The 16,454-nt window shown below is 47.0% G+C and overlaps 1 long non-coding RNA gene across 5 annotated transcripts in view; it reads left to right on the top strand.

Moving 5' to 3' along the window:
* The window catches only part of LOC125334705, a 97,960-nt gene that overhangs the window by 75,071 nt on the left and 6,435 nt on the right, over positions 1–16,454 (top strand). For 2 of the 5 annotated variants that reach the window (XR_007207204.1, XR_007207203.1), the window contains exons 4-6: positions 611–780; positions 2,542–2,885; positions 9,498–9,703. This is a non-coding gene — a long non-coding RNA (uncharacterized LOC125334705). Of the gene's footprint in view, positions 1–610; positions 781–2,541; positions 2,886–9,497; positions 9,704–9,911; positions 15,992–16,454 lie in introns of those variants that run through there. The other 3 variants (XR_007207202.1, XR_007207201.1, XR_007207200.1) reach the window with 3 other exon arrangements.

Below are 16,454 nucleotides of genomic sequence, written 5' to 3'. Positions count from 1 at the left end.
ATGTTTTCCTCAGTGTGCTGAGCTTTCTCAGCATCGTTTCTGCCCCATCCCTGGAAGAGTCCGAGGCCAGGTTGGACAGGGCTTGGAGCCATCTGGGATAGTGGATCTGTCATGGCAAGGGGTTGGAACGAGGTCCCTTCCAACCTTTGAGCTTCTCCAAAAGGGTTGAACCATCTCTGAAAAACTTTCTGTTGGCCAAACCTGGCTGACTCTGAGTGCCAGGCTGACCAGCTCCAGTGGCTGTGGAAAGACAGGCTCTGAGCTGATTAATTTTTCACCTAAGTGGATCAGACAGACCAAAGGGGAGCGTGAGGAAGTGTCATTATCCCTGTTCCATGGGCTGGGAATGGCAGGCAGTTACTCATTCAAAGTCACACAATAGATGTGTGGGTGCCAGATGCTGGAGATGCCAGAGATGGGATTTAAACCTAGATGTCCTGAGTGCCAGCTCAGCACTAAGTTCACAGCTATCCATCCTCTCAAAACTCCAAGAACCTCTCTGATTCATTCAGTATTTAGAACACTTTGCCTGCCATAAAGAGATACCTCAGAGAACTCTACAATTACTAATGTAACAGATGCCTTTTACTGTCCTGTTTATCTCCTTTAGGAGTGGGGGAGTTCATCCAGCCATGAAGTAAGAGAGCAGCAAAGTAACAACTACAGAGACTTTTCAGAAGCTGCTGTTCCATTGTGTCTGAATTCACTTGCCAGCAACAGCTGGGAAGTCTGTGTTAGGAGAAATCAGTCTGATCCCACTCGATGCTGCAGTGATTTCAGGTACCCTTCTGTAATATTCTTTTCCTTGGTTTCCCTTCATTCTTTGATGCATTTCTAAACATTGCAGATCATAAAAATTGTATTGTTTTCAGATTGATAAGAACCCTTCCTTACACCAGAATAATAAATGGAGCCTCTCTGGTGGATACAATTGATCTGATGTACAGCAAAGGAACACAACTCAAAAAGGGAGCCACTACCTCCAAAAAACACAGAAAGGAAAGGAGGGGAGAATCTGAGTTCCGAAGACTCTAAGCATAAATTACAATGGAAGTTTATGGAGTCTTTTGGATTAAACCAAAAGCCAGCCCCATTAAACCAAATGGAGCATTCCTAATTTGACATGTTGACAAGGACAACCCTGCCTCTTCCAAAAGGGAGTTTCAAATGAATCCAGATTTATCTGATGTTCCCAACAGGGGCTGGGCTGGCTCCAAAGGAAGTGATCCAGGCCAAAAGTAAACAAGATGCACATGAAGCAGTTTGTGCCACAAGGAAAACTTCCAGGGAATATGCAGAGAGGAGAAGGGGAGCCAGCAGAATCAAAGCCCAAGATGTCTTTCCTGTCTCCTCATTATGTCCTGTTTCTATTCCTTTGGACAATGTAAATCAGAGTTTCTTCCCCATGAGACCCCTGCTCCTTCCTTTCACTCTCCTCATCTTTGCTTCCCCCAGAAGAGGCTCCATGTGCTGCCTCTCCCCAACACTCAGCTCCCCCGTGTCCTGCAGTTGCAAGGGAGCAGCCAGAGGTGCTCAGTGCTGAAGTGCTGCTCCTGCATCTGCTGAGGCTCAGCCCCAGCTCCCAGCCCTGCGAGCTGGAGCCGAGCAGCCGCGCTGCTCCCCAGAGCGTGCACACAGTGTGAATTAGGTCATGCTAAAGAGCAAATTCAGCCTTTTCCAGCTGCTCTTACTGTGGCAGACACGTATCACAGTCACTGCAGAGAGCAGGACAAGTGTCTTTTGCATTTGCATTTTGTCAAACTGGGACCAACCTTTTAATTTTCAACAAGACCCCAGGAGAGCTGTCCTGGAGAACTGGGATTGCTCAGCCTGGAGAGGAGAAGCTCTGGGGTGACCCAGCTGTGACCTTCCAGTACCTGAAGGGAGCTCACAGAAAAGACGGAAAGAGACTGTTTACAAGGGCTAGGAGTGACAGGACAGTATTTGGCATTCAGAAATCTGCTCCAGAGATGTGCAATGCCTTCTATCCACGTAACATTTAAATTTTGTGTGTGAGTCTCTCACATCAAACGACAGCAGTGCTGTTTGTCCCTGAACTGTGTCCTTTGCTGTCCCCAGTGATAACTGGATGATAATGGCTGTATTCTGGTGGAGTATGACACTTGCAAGAAATATGCTAACAGAATGAAATGTGAAAAATAGATTCCTGGTGCCCCTTGCAGCAGGGAGAACTCTTGCAAAGAGATAGCACAGGATATGGCTGCAGTATGGAAAGTGTGGAGACACTGCACATAAACCAGAAAAGTGACAATCAGTGATTTTATGTGTCTATCCCCCCCAGTCATGTTGGCTTTAATGGCAGTTTTAGGTACTGCCAAGGAAGAGGTTTTATCATATATATACAAATAGCTGTATTTATAGATCTCTATGTACATGAGTAGATAGATGTGTGTGCATTTGTGTATAAAATCCCACAAAACCACAGCTTCTTGGTCTGTCTGGTAGAGATTTATTCTGATAATACTACAGTGTATTTGCTGTATGTACTAAGGGATATTTGTTTGTTTGTATTTTTTGTAGGTACTACAAAAGTAGCTGGATTTGGGGATTCAAACAGATGCAAAAATCCAAGGTTGGCCAGATCAGGACTTCAGCTTGCGAGGTATGAAACACAGAGCTGGATCCCTGCAGCAGCTCTGGGGCAGTGATTCTGCTCGTCTGTCTGTGAGATGCCTTTTGACTTGCTCTCAGCCTTGGCAAGAAACTCACATTTGAGGCTTTGGCTCTCCTTCCAAGGGGGAATATTTAGGCCAATACGGACACTGGAATCTCCCAGTCCTTGAGGAACCAATAGAACCATGGGCAAGTTCCACTGAATGTTACTGGAGAGTTTGTTTTAGAATGCTTCGGAGCAGGCGGTGCAGGTGGGATTTGGGGAGAGCAGGGAACCTGTGTGCCTGGGAGGGGAGCTCCTGCTGGGCTCGGGACACTGCACAGCCCGAATGGTGCTGGCCTTGGCCAGCAGCTCATCAGCCTCTCCCCGGAGATGGAGAGAGGGGGGATGGAGGGAGGGTGACTCACAGGGGTGTCTGAATCATCGGGGCTTCCCCGGGGCGAGGCAGGACTGGGCTCGGGGCCCTGCCGCGTGTCCGGGCAGGGATGGACGGAACAGCTTCCAGCTCCCCGGACCTCAGGAACGGGAACAGCCTCCTCCCACGGGCCTGGGGGTACCCACAGGTGGCAAACAGGGAAGGGATGTCCTCTCCTACATGACACTGGTACCAGTGGTTCCTGTGAGTTGTGTTTGCTCTCCGGTTCCAGGTCGGGCAGGTTCCCTGCGGACTCTGTGGGCTGTGAGCGGCTGCTGGGAGCTGCTCTGCTCTCCTGGCATCACCCCCTGCTTCCACCCACCCCTGAAAATCATCTCTGGCCCAAATTGGAGCTGTGAGCTGTACCACATGCTCTAAATGAAGTGCTAATTAAATACTTGTACTTAATGTAGACAACATTTCTTTGAGAAGGCTGTAATGCACTGCAGATGTCCCGAATCCCTTGGAGAACAGCACAGGGAACAACGTGCACGTTGTGTCCCTCTCTGAGGTAGGAATGGAACCCGGGTGGTTGTGACTGGTAAGGCCTAATGCTGCAACAGCCCCTGTCTGATCCAAATTCCCACACACGTTCTCCCACAGTGGCCTCGGGATCGGGAATGCTGCAGGTGCTTCCATCTGGAGGCACACTTGGACACGTGGGAGGGAAATGGTGGAGATGTGGAACTTAATGGGTACCCAGAGTCCTGAAGAAAACAAGTAAGAACTGGTGGATGCTGCAGAAAAGGACCTCAGTGTCCTGGGTGGGGCCCCAGCCGTGCAGGAGGAGCTGGCAAGTGGTTCCTGGCTCGGGCAGGCCCAGTGCAGAGAGAGCTCCACACCAAAGGACCTGGGAGGCTTTGGGTTTAGCACTAAAGCCCTTTCTGGCAACAAGAGAAAGGCTGAAGACCCAGCTCTGGAGTAGCTGGTGGCTCTGCTGAAGTTCTTGCCACTGAAATCATGGTTGTTCCTTAGGTTTCAGGGTCAGCAGCCATCAGGCCCAGGAGAGCCACATTCCCCAGGTTTTGGGATGTGCTGAGCCATTAACGGACTGTGTGTCCAAGTCCATTTCCAGCCCAGACTGCCCGTGAGCAGCTGGTTCCCATGAAAGCTCTGCTGGGCTTAAGTCCAGCTCCAGCTCTGTCTTGAGGGAAGGGTTGGAGCAAAATGGGTGTCTTTGTGCAGAGCCAGGCTGGGCTCCATGAGACAAACGCAGGGCTGTGCGTGCAGGGGTTCCATCTTCCAGCATGGATTGTGCTTATTGTGCAATGTTAGAGCAGTTATTTTTATTACTTATTTATTTATTATTATTTATTGTTGTTACTGAGTGAAGCCAGCATGTTCCTTGCTGGAAGAAGGACCAATGTGGACTGTACTGCACTGAGATCCTGCCTGCAGTGCCCAGAGTCTGCAGGTGAAAAGAGTCTGCAGGAGTGCAGGTGAAAGAGTGTAAAGAGTATGAAAGCTGCTCCTGTAAAAATTCATGGACTATTTCCTTGTTTCTTTCAAAATGGTTTGGCAATGTGGGGAGTGCTTTTCAGGGTTCTGTGCTCTCTTGGGAGGAAAAGGAGGTAGAAATCTAAGAAGATGCAGGAATAAGAGAAAGGGGGAAGAGAGAGCAGATGGTGAGGTGGAGAGCTTCCCTTAAGCAAGTATTGCACATTGAGGATGTGAATTCAATTGCCTGTTGCTATTTATTGTGACCACATAAAATTCAAAGTACTTGAGTACTTAAATAGTTATAGATTCAGAGATGAGTCATGAAGCAGAGCTGATCTTCTATCTATGGCCATGGTGGTGAATGGTTTCTTTGAAAGGATCTTATTTCCACCTTCTCTGCTTTAGTGGCATTGTCATTCTCAGATTGTTTTGTTATAGAGAAAAGGACAAAATGAATAAAATGAATGCTTCTGAGGCTCTGTTATTACAGGCTCACACACTGCTGCCCAATATTGCAGAGATATTCCAAGTTCTCACTCTCCAAAGAGAATTCATTGAGAGACAGGGTTACCTCCTCACTCTGCTTTTGTGGGACATTTCAAGGGGAATTTTTGCTGCTGTTGGTGAGCAGGTCTCTGAGTCAAGTCTCATTTTGCACATCTTTTGCCAAGAGACAAAGTGTCATTGGTGTGATAGGCACTGCAGGCAACCTGCACAAGGCGGGGAGTGCAGGGGAGTGTACCCAGTGGTATGAACTTCCAAAAAAAAGAGAATCCTGCGAAGTTCAGCTCTGCATGTGGAAATGGATCTGATTTTAATTTTTCAAGGTTAATTCTCCTAATATTTCTGGGTAGGACAATCTAGAATAGGCTGAAATTTGTGCCGTAAATAGGATCATTCACATGAGATGTATTTTGACACAAAATGTTCTCTCTTGCCCAGAGGCCAGGCAGCTCTCAGGCAGCTCCTCAGCCCTGGAACCATTTGTCGTGGTGCCATGGTGGTTTTCTCTTCCCCCAAAAGAAGAGTCAAGTTTGAGAGAAGACAGATCCTTGTCCCAAGGATGATGTTGGAGCCAGGGACCTCAAACAGAGGCTGCTTTTGGAAGAGGGATGTTGAGGGTTGTTAATGCTGGAGAGGGAACTGACTCATCACATCATCAATTCTGCTCCTCTGCCAGCACAGCACAAAACCTCTTTTATCATCACACTCTCTCTTTCTTCTTCAGTTCTTTTTAAAAGGAGTTTAAAGCTGCTCAGTGCTCTTGCCTTGCCCAGCCTGTTGCAATTCTCTGGTTGCTGACTCCACTATGGGGTGATGGAGCCCCTCTGCCCTGTGCAGGAAGACTCTCCCCATCCTCCAGGACAAGGCAGGGATGAATTTCGTGGCTCCTCACGCTGAGCTGCATGCAGACCCCTCGGATGTAAGGAAACTGAGCTTTCCCATGTGAGTCCTTTGCCTTAATCCTGCTCTGTGAGCTGCAGCGAGCTCTGTTTGTGTGAGCAGGGACAGCAGCAAGGCCCTGGCTGTGGAATTGCCACGCCGGCTCCGTGGGGCCCAGCCGGTACCAGTTTGCTGGGAGAGTTTCGGGAGCGTGCCAGCAACAGGCGGCTGCTGGGAGAGCTGGAACTGCTGCTCCTCTCCCCACATCTGCGTTTGATTTTCAATCAGAGTTGGTTGGTGAAAAGCCAACTAATCTACAGTGCTCGGGGAGGTTTTTTGTTTGTTTTAAAGGGGCTGGTTGAGCCAGCTTCAGTACCACAAAATTGGTTTTTAATACATTTTTCCCCCTGAATTATAAGTACTTTTGGATATAGAGTATTTCATATGCATCTTACGGGGAAATTATTGTTCTCCATTATTTGTTTGTAGCAGTATCTATATGTTAAGCAGGCCCAAGACCTTCCTGTACCAGGGGAACACAGAGCACAGCAAAATGGGAAATCCAATGGTCCTCACGGCACCAGGGATGCTGCTGGGGGCGGGGTGCCTCTTGTCCATCTTCTGGAGCCAGGGAACCTGAGAAGTTTGACTTCTGTGAGAACCAGAGGAGGTCACAGGTTTTATATGAAACTTCTGGCACTTTGTTCAGACTGGTGTCACATCCTCTTCCATTTGTGCTGTTGTGGCAGATGAGGAATTGGCTTTGTACTGAAGATCCATGAAAAATCACTGTTTAATCAGGAACTTCAAAGGAGCGGGAAAACGATCCATCTATGATTCAACCATCTTAAGCTTTAGGGGACAAGTCTGGTACCAAAAAGAAAAAGAACAGAAGGTCTTGGATCACAGAGGTTTTCATTCTTTTATGGCAATTTCTCTGTGACTGCAGTAACAGAAAGCACTGGCCTGTAACTAACACAGGCCACTGAAGGACTTCTGCTATTGCTTGCTGGCCTTTATTTAGCCAAGGCTTCATTTGATATGTCACACCATTTGAGAGTCATTCTTCAAGTGGAGCATACAGGTACTGCTGGAAATTGCTGAACCAATCACCCCTGGAACAACAGCTTCCTCTGAGTGTGGGGAGCCCTGGCTGGGGGAGGCAGGGGGCATCAATCACACTGACAAAGAAATAACATAAAAGGTAAAACCAGCCCATGGAGCACAGCAGTCGCACTGTGAACCATTCCCAGTCACACCTCAGTGCTTTGTACCTGTACTTTAATGTGAGTTAGTGCAAATCAGTGTGAAAATCCCCCTTGGTCACCCTGTGTATTACACACCCTGCACCCACACAGCCCTGGGTGCTTCCTGGGATCCCAGACACCTTCTCTCCATTGGATAAATGTGATCTTTCAGTCTGCAGAAGTTACACTCCTTTTTGTTATATGATTATTATTCTATAGCTGGTGATTTTTTGGCTACAGGTGCAGGCTTTAGTGATGAAAATCCACGAGCCCCAGCCTTGCTCTGCCGGCAGGTGTGACAAGCAATAGTTTGACTTGTTAGAGAAGTGGCTTAAATATCTGAAAATAATGACTGTGTGCTTGTAGAGCAAAGCCCAGCCTCCAGGAGCCCACACTTCTTTCTGCTGTATGGCAAAAGCTTGAAAGGTCCTTTAATAATTGACAGCCCAAGCTAAAATCTCTAATTCCTTTCTGGCTCATTGTCTTTTTGCCATCAAAGATTGTAACTCCAGGGACAGGTTTTTCTCTGCCTTTCGTGGAAAGTGGAACACACAGAATTTTACATCTCTACTTGTTTCAGTCTCTTTGTGGGGCATTTTTAGGGAGCTGGGATAGCTTGGCCTGTCTCCTGTGGTGTACGTGGGGGCAGTACCAATGTAAGATGAGCAATTTTAGCTTTTTAAGGTTCTTAATTGAAATTTAGGGTTCTTAATTGCAATTTAAGGTTTTTAGTTGGAATTTCTTTCCTGCCTCCATGCTTGGCCTTCCGAAAATGGGTTCCTTTCTTTAATTCTTTTTTAAGGAAGGAAGGAAAAGCGTTGAACTTGTGTCTGGCCTGTTCTGTTTGAACAGAGCCCTGTGTGTTACCCCCCAGCACACAAAGGGGCTCTGTCCAGGGAGAGTTGGCTGGGAGGGTCCTTATTCAGGATCCTTCATCCCTCGTGCAGCCAGGGCAGATTTACAGCAGTGAAGCTGAGGAAGGGGAACAGCAGACCCATGGTGTGAGGCAGGGCTGGGGTTATTTATGAAGATGTGCTGAGGAGCAGAGGAAGATCTGCCAGCCTGGCTCTGCAGGGTGCTGGTGGCCGGTGACATGTCACAGTGACAGCTCAGGGCTCCTCAGACACTGGAGTCCCCTTTGGAGGACAGGACGTGTGGGAAGGGAGTCCAATGGTGAGACATTTCTTGGACAGTAAAATCAGTTAAAGGAAATAATGCTCCTGCTGCTCCTGCTTATGTGAAGCCTCAGGACCTTCACCAGGCCAGGAAGCCACGGGAAGAGGTTCAGATCCCTCTTGGCTCATTTTCTCCAAGCAAAATAAATGCCAAATGCATCAGAGGGGATGCAGGGATGAATGGGGAATATGCTTTGTGGAGTCAGCAATTCCTCCTCCTTGAGGGGCTCAGATCTTCGCCTTCCCCTGTGACTCTGCTGGGTTTCAGTGAGGGACCAGCAGCAGCTCTGGTTGTTACCCAGGAGCCCAAATCCAGGCCAGGCTCGGCCCAGCTCCAGCAGGAGCATCCTGGGGCTGGGCTGAGCTGGGCTCAGGGTGTGCAGTGTCTGCTGCTCCTTCACAGATCCGCAGCTTTCCATGGCAATATTTGCTCAGCAGCCAACTGCCAGGTCATGAGGAAGCCTTCTCACACTCCCTGTGTGCTGGTGGTGTGTGTTAGAGGAGAAATTGCATCTCTTGGCACTGGTGGAGAGGAGAGCTGCTCTGGTTTCCGAGGCGTTGCTTCTCGGTGAGTGTCTCCAGCTGCTGCTCTCCCCTCACCCAGGGCACTGACTCATGCTTTTTGCCATCACAATAAGTCTGTTTTCATAAACAAAATTAAGTGCGCTGTGTTTATTCATTAGGGAGATTTGAAGTCTCTCAGCAACCAAGAAATATACTTAGTGGGATGAACTCCTCTCCCTATTCCCCCTTTTGTCTTTTAACAGCTAAATTTAAAAAAAAAAGGTTTGGGAAAACACTGGCCTGACGCTCTCAGGGGGTCATTCTGTGTCTGCGGTGTGCAGCACCTCGAGTGAGGGTTGTTCACTGCCAGCCGGGTTCGTACAGCTCAGGGACTCGGGGCTGTACAGAGGGACATTTCAAATTGCACAGAGATGAATGGGAACACCGGGGCAGTGAATGAACCAGGCTTTAAACAGCACTGCAGGTGAGCAGAGCACAGCGAGGGTCCTGGGGCCAGAGGGAGAGAGCTTTGTCTGGCACCTGGGTGTGCCAGTGGCTTCCTTACGGCTGCTGTGGGCAGGACTGGGCAGGGCAGAGCCACGCACGGCTGCGATGTGCCAGCGCCCTGCTGGCACTGCCAGTGCTGCTGTTGCTCTCTGTGGGGTCACCTCATCCCAGTCCCTCCTCTCCTCCCACAGGGAACACAGCTGGACCCAGCCCCTGATCCCAAGGGGGATGAAATCCAGTTTGCCTCCAGCGCTGGCAGATTTTCACCTGGATCCACAGCCAGGTGAGAGCTTCCTGCAGCCACACCGTGCCAGGACTCTCCTTTCAGGAGTCACTCCTCCTGCCACCTGGGATTACTGACACAGGGGAACACAAGCGAAGCAGCTCAATGGCCCAGGTATGATGTCAGACACACAGAGGGTAACCCTAGCCTCCAAACCAGAGAGGTCTGGCTTTGAACGGGGGTTAATAAAGCCTTTTTATTACAGGGTAGAAAATATACCTTGTATTTCTGCCCATAACAGCTTCTCAGTGACTGCCTGATTAGTATGCAGATGTTGTACCCACTGAAGCAGGAATAAATATGGAATTTGCTGTCTTTGCAGCAGGATTTTGGCCATTCTTGAAATCCCACTTTCTACCACATACCAGAAATGAAGTGAATACCTTTCTGCTTCAGGGGGATCCATGAATCAGAAACAAAGCACAGCAGAACAACAGGCTGGTGTTTCTCCTCCTGCAGCACCAGGAATGCTGTGGCAACAGCGCAATGTCCAGGTGTCCTGTGGTTTCCATGGCAGAGGATTCCATGGGACCTGAGCACAGCAGCTCATGGGCAGAACCTCGGGGTCATTCCTTGCGCAGAGGAGCTGCAGCCACCTCAGATCCATGAATGATGGGGAGCAGGAGCATGGACACTGATCCAGGCTCAGACTGCTGACAACAGGGGTTTGTCCCCAGTTATCATTGCTGGAGCTGGGGCTTCGGATGAGTCCCTTCCCCATGCCTCAGTTTCACCATCTGTACAAACAAAGTCATAACACTTCCTTGAGAAATTTGTGCTGTGTGGGTGAAAAAACACACTGGATAACCCCAAGGAATTTTGTAATTTTTAAATGTTTAAACTTTGGAATGTTTGGATTTCTCTGTGACTGACAGTGAACGTAGGGGGTCCTCTGGCTCCAGTCCCAGGTGGAAAACTGGATGCAGTGGCACAGGCAGGAAATTGTTGGACAGCAAAGCACCATGTCTGAAGTGTAACCAGATGGACTGTCCCGTTAGATTGTCCTGAGCCTGTGTCTGACCATGATTCCTCAAAGGAAGCCTCTTCACCTGCAGCCACGCTCTCCTTGGTGAGGCAACAAACACCATTTCAGTGCTTTCCTATTTGTGCTGCTGGAAAATGCTCTGGGTAAAGCCATGACTGGTGAGTGAGTACATCTGATTTTCAGCTCCTTCCAGGGCAGCCTCCAGCTCTGTTGTTTATAGAACATGCAACAGATGAGATCGATGCAGAGTGAATTGTTCTCTTCATCACCTTCAGGGGGTTCTGCTCCTCCTCCTGAGAGCCAGGGAGTCCCTGTCGGGGGCTGCTCTTTGCAGACCTTGTGTGAGGCTCTCAGATGACTCCAATGCCTTTCCAAAGAGGTCCTGGTTCCTTCCAAATCTGCAGTTTCAGAACCTAAACCCGCTCCAGACACAGAAGGGATTGCGTGGGCCAGTGATGGGCTGCAGGTCCCCGATGGCTCTGCACCAGTGCCAGGGCAGGTTCTGAGGGCTCACCCAGCCAAGGCCAGTGCCAGCTGCTGCCCCGGGGGTTGCCATGGCCAGGCCACCCCCTGGTCCCTCGGGGGTCTCTCCAGGTGGGCTCGCAGCCCTGGGGCTGTGGCTGGGACCGGCGCTGAGCTCAGCTCCCTGCAGATGGCACTGCCATCCTGTGCTGAGGAACCTGCCCTGCCGCTCTCCCGGCCTTTCTCCTTGCTCGGGGAAGCAAAAAAACACTCAACCCTCTCTGCAGTGTAAAGAGCACATTTTCTGTCAGCTTTGCTGTAGTCCCAGCCTGCAGCTGAGAGGGAGCAGTGATGTTCTGAGGCAAAGCGAGGCCCATTCCCAGAGCAAAGCCTAGAAAATCGGACAATCATTTAGGCTGGAAAAGACCTTTAGGATCCCCGATTCCAGCTGTTAATGTAACGCCGCCAGTGTGAGCTACGTGGTCACAGCCCCATTACATTTATTCCTTCCATTTATTCTTCATGCTGTTTGGCCTTTGTAAGGGTGGATGGAGCCAATGTGGTTTCTTGTAAGAGCCCTTTATAAAAGCCAACCAAATCCTGATTTATGGAACTGTTTTGAGTTTGGAACTGGGGAAGAGAATAAAGGAAAGGAGAGAAAGGTGTTCTTGGCTGAGCTGGTCACTGGAGAATGAAAAGGGAAAGGTCTCAGCTTTCCCCCCCTGCTTTTCCTTTAGTGAAGCCCATCATGGAAAAGCTTGGAAATTAAACATCATTTGGGCTTTGATGTCAGGGGTCTGCTTGTGCTGGGGGTATCAGGCAGCTAAGGAGGCGTTCATGGCACTGCTTGTCTTTCAGTAATGTTGTATAAAGCGTCCATGAAAAATACACTCAGGCCAACCTAAAACTGCAGGTCAAGCCCAGGAATGTGAGGAGTTAAACTGCAGTTTGTTACTGCTTATTTCTTACCCTCTAGTGCCCAAGGCAGAGCCCAGCCCTTAAAACAGTTAATAACATTTAGAAAGAACTTCTTTAATGGCATTCAACCCCAGAGCTGTTCAGAAATGATGCAGCTGGCAGAGGAAGGGTTCCTGAAGAAAACAAGGCTGGCATGGTGGACGTTGGCTGCTCCCCACACCCCATCCCTGGCCTGAAATCCACTGCATCCAAAATCCCTGGGTGGAGCCGAGCTCTCACAGGTAGTTAGACAGCTGGTAGACTGCAAAGCTCAGAAAAATCCAGCCTTCTACTGTTTGTGTGTATGTCTGTGCAACAGATAATGTTTTATTTTAATGGCTGCCTCTGTGCCCTCCTTGATATGGCTGTGATTTGGTCTGTGGAATAAAGAGGTGCCTGGCTATGGCCACTCGTGTGCAGGGTGGCTCCTGCCAGCCTCTCCCACCTCCCTTTCCCAGGTTTTTAGGGCAAGTGATCCCTCACAACCTCAGCAATTTTGCTGTGCAGTTTTGCCCTTTGGGTCAGTAGGAGCTCAAATCCTCTGCTGTGGCTTTGCCTTCCCTAAATAAAATTAATTCAAGCCCCTGAGTTCACTGAGATGATGAATTCAGAAGAGCAGCCAGTCCAAGTAAGGCACAGGGACAGGGAGGATGAGGATGGTGTTGGGTGGGAGCTCCTCTTCCCTTGGAGCAGCCCAGTTGAGCGTGGCCACCTGAGCAAGCCAGTGATGATGTATTTAGAAAAGAATCTGCTCTGAAACTGAAAGGCAGCTTCTTAAATTGACTGAATTACATTTGTATTTCAAAAAAGAAAAAGAAGCTGTAAATCGCGTATTTACACAGCGGAGCACGCGAGTGCTCATACGAGACCCAGATGTTCATTAGAAACATGGATTTTTCTTCCTTGCTGCTACCCTGAAAACTGGGAAAAAAGTCAGCTGTGTTGAAGGGTTACAAAAGAGCGAGTTAAGTCTACAAAATCCAGGAAATTTCCCGTTAAGACGAAAAATCTGGGGTACTGTTGTAGTCCTTTAATTCAGCCCCAAGACATAAATTAAAGCCAGAGGATCAGGTCAGGTGCTCAAGTTCTCAGACTGTAGCTGTGGAATTTCCAGGTTAAGTTACTTAAATTTTCCTGTTGCTGAATAAAGCTAAAACCCTATATGCCATATATTTGCTCATCATACAATGTTCTCTCCTAGCCAGTAACAGCTTCTTTGTTGGCGAAGCCTGTCTGGTTTGTGAGGCTCCCAGCCTTTGTACAGGGTTTGGGAGTTAAGAACTTCCACATGGCCCTTGCTCTGAGGCTTTTGTGAATAAGCAAAGCAAAGCACTCGCTCCATGGCCAACAAATGCATGGAATATGGTTTGAATTCTCTGGTTTTAAATGCAAAGGATAATATTGATTTTGTTAAGGTAAATGTCTTTAATTGAATGCTGTATAAACTCGACTCTCACTGGGCCATAATGGGCTCTGGGCATCCCTCCAGCACAGCAGTATGAAAATGTCTCTTTTAGTGTCTCCAGTAGAGAAATGCAGAATTAAGATTTAGATGAAAAAAAGTGACGTGGAGTCCATCCCCAGTCTCTAAAAAGGCATGATGCAGGAGGACATTTACATAGCTGGAAATTATTGCTTTATTACGGTCAAGACTCTGCAGTAGCTGTTGATGTGGATTGTTTGGGGCTTTTTGTTGGGATGGTGGGAATAGAAAATTAAAAGAGGGAAAACAGACATTAAGAGAAAATGAAGAAGTCTCAGTGTGGCTCAGTCTCATCCACAGAACCTGGGTGGGATCCTGACACAAAGAGGAGCTCAGCAGCTCATTGATGATGAAATGCTCTGTACTCTGCACCTTTTGCACATCCCATTCCTGAACATTTAGGAGGGTGACAAGGACAAGAAGACAAGTGGGTGACTCATGATATTCATTTATCAAAGGCAGTAAAGGTATTTAAGAACAGACCAAACACTCTTGCAGTAGATGATGCCCTTTCATTTATTGCTAATCTACCATAGTACAGGCAATATATAAAAATACTTTACAGATAGCAAAAAATCATTACATTGGAGGTTAACAACGTTGTTGTAGGAATGTGAATGATATAAACCCCTTTTCAATTGTGAGTCAGGGTTTTGAACAAGCAATTTGATTCAAAAGACACCTGTTAGGATGATGGGAGTGACAAACGCTCACTCGTGTGCCTATTAAAATATGGCTTTACCTGAACATCCAGGGCAGGCCTGGACTTTGGGGGGAATCACTTCATAATTACAGACAAAAACCTGAGTGCCAGGCAGGCCAGCACTGTTCAGACTCTCTGTGCCCAGGTGTCACCAGCACACTGGGCCAGGCCCTGCTCAGAGCAGGGGCAATCCTGCAATAACTGCTGATTCCAACAGCACAGCTGGGGATTCCTGGGTTTTAAAAACATTATTCATTTCTGAGACACAGTCCTTCTGGAGCTTTCTACCCAGTGTTGCTATTTTATGCATTACAGAAGGAAACTCACCCCCACCTTTTCCCCAGGTAACCACTCTCTGCAGTCAAGATCATCTTTTACAGCATCAGCACCTTCCGGTGAAGTTTATTGCAATGTGCAGGTACTAATTTATATTTTTATACCCCTGAAACAATGAAAATGGCTAAACAAACCTTAAACAGACCAGAGTGGGTTTGATTCTGGCTGGTAGTTACAGAAGTTGGTATCAGCTGTCACCCCTGCAGTTATAACACAGCAGGTACTACAGATACAGATGCCAATCTTATGTCAAACGTTCCCAAAGGTGGATTATTCATTCTGAACTGAGATGAATAAAGAATTACAACCTTCCACGTGTGGTGGCAGAGTGCTGCCTCACAGGTAAGAAACCACTGCAATGTAAATGATGAGGAAGAGTTGATTTCTGGAGAATTTTACAATTCACCCCATCGAGACCCAGCGGTGGCATCTCTTCCTATTGCACAGGAATATGGAACATAAATAACAAACACTCAGAACTGCAGCTAAACTGGAACATCAGATGATTTAAGTGGTGCAAAAATGATGAGGATCTGAATCAGTTTAAGATTTGAAATTAAGACAGTCATTTTCTTGAGTCCCATCTGGCAGAAAATTGTTCCCTATTAAGTAGCAATTTGGAAAGAAATGCAGGGGAAAAAGTCAGATTGAAATATTTAGAAACATATTTCTCAAGCGTTTAAAGCTGTCTTTGAAGTCTTTGGGAAATTTATCAAATACATCTTTTTTTTAGGACAACAACAATTCAACAACAATTGCATAGAAAAGTAAGGCATTCAGAAAATGAAAATTGATCCTTTATAAATACTAACCTTAATCCAAAAGTTATTGCATATTTGGTCAGACAAAAAGCACAGTCACTTTTTTTTTGGTAAAGATATGGATTACAAAATACACTTTAAAAAACATGCTAGCTACTTTGAGAACCGGTTTAGATATGTTATGAAGCAGCAGCTTTTTATACAATACAGAATAACATAGTGCTGGTTTTGGGAATACTCTACATTCAGGAAATGCTGTATTCCTACAGGGAGAATGGAAGGGATACATATTTACATGGATACAAATAAAGCAAGTGCAAAACCCATGACTCTTCTACATTCTTTCTACCAATAAAAACAACATACATGAGACACTTTCACTCCATTGCTGTTGCTCAGATCTTACATTTTGCTCATTCTCATGGAGAAAAACAAAAACAGGACTTCATATTTCATTGCAAGTATCTTCACAAGCAATTGCTCTCCTGGCAAATTCGACTTCCAACACTCATAACAGACAAAAAAAAATCTTCCTGATATCTGCCCACTCCCAATCCACTCTCAGACTGTTTACATATCATGAATGATGGTTTTTATTCTACGTATATTTGATGCAGAAGTTTATAGAAGCTCCTCCTGTATTTGCAGCCAAAGCTTGGATGGAAAAATGGAAGTTAAAAAAAAAATAAACACACACACACACAACACAAATAAAGAGATGAACTTTTGAGTTCCAATGAGCCCCATGAACTTCATGGTGCAACTTTGATGGAAAATGCATTAGAGTTGTTCACCCTGCAGACAAGATATTTGTAGGCCTTTGGTACAATGGCAGGAAGGCACTGTGGTGAAACATTCAGATAACTGAGGAAAGACAGAACTTCCTCATGTGCAAATATGGCTATCTTCCAGATGAAGTGAGAACAAATTGCTCACAAAATGCTATTAACTCTTCCAAGGTTAAGCTTGTGCTTCTACAGAGAGAAAGTTGTATTAACAAAAATATTAATACTGGAAAAACACTGCTCAGCAAGAACAGGAAATAATTTAGTACTGTATATATTGAAATTCTTCAGCCTAGCTATATGATTTTAACGTATCAGCTTCCTTTTTAAAGAGACAACAATGCACAACACTATGTCTGAGGATGCTCCTTTTCTCTGGAAATAAATATAAAG

This window comes from Corvus hawaiiensis, chromosome 17 (genome assembly GCF_020740725.1).
Source record: "Corvus hawaiiensis isolate bCorHaw1 chromosome 17, bCorHaw1.pri.cur, whole genome shotgun sequence".
Taxonomy (NCBI): domain Eukaryota; kingdom Metazoa; phylum Chordata; class Aves; order Passeriformes; family Corvidae; genus Corvus; species Corvus hawaiiensis.
The sequence above is the reverse complement of the archived record's forward strand: the minus strand, read 5'-3'. Positions and strand labels throughout refer to the sequence as shown.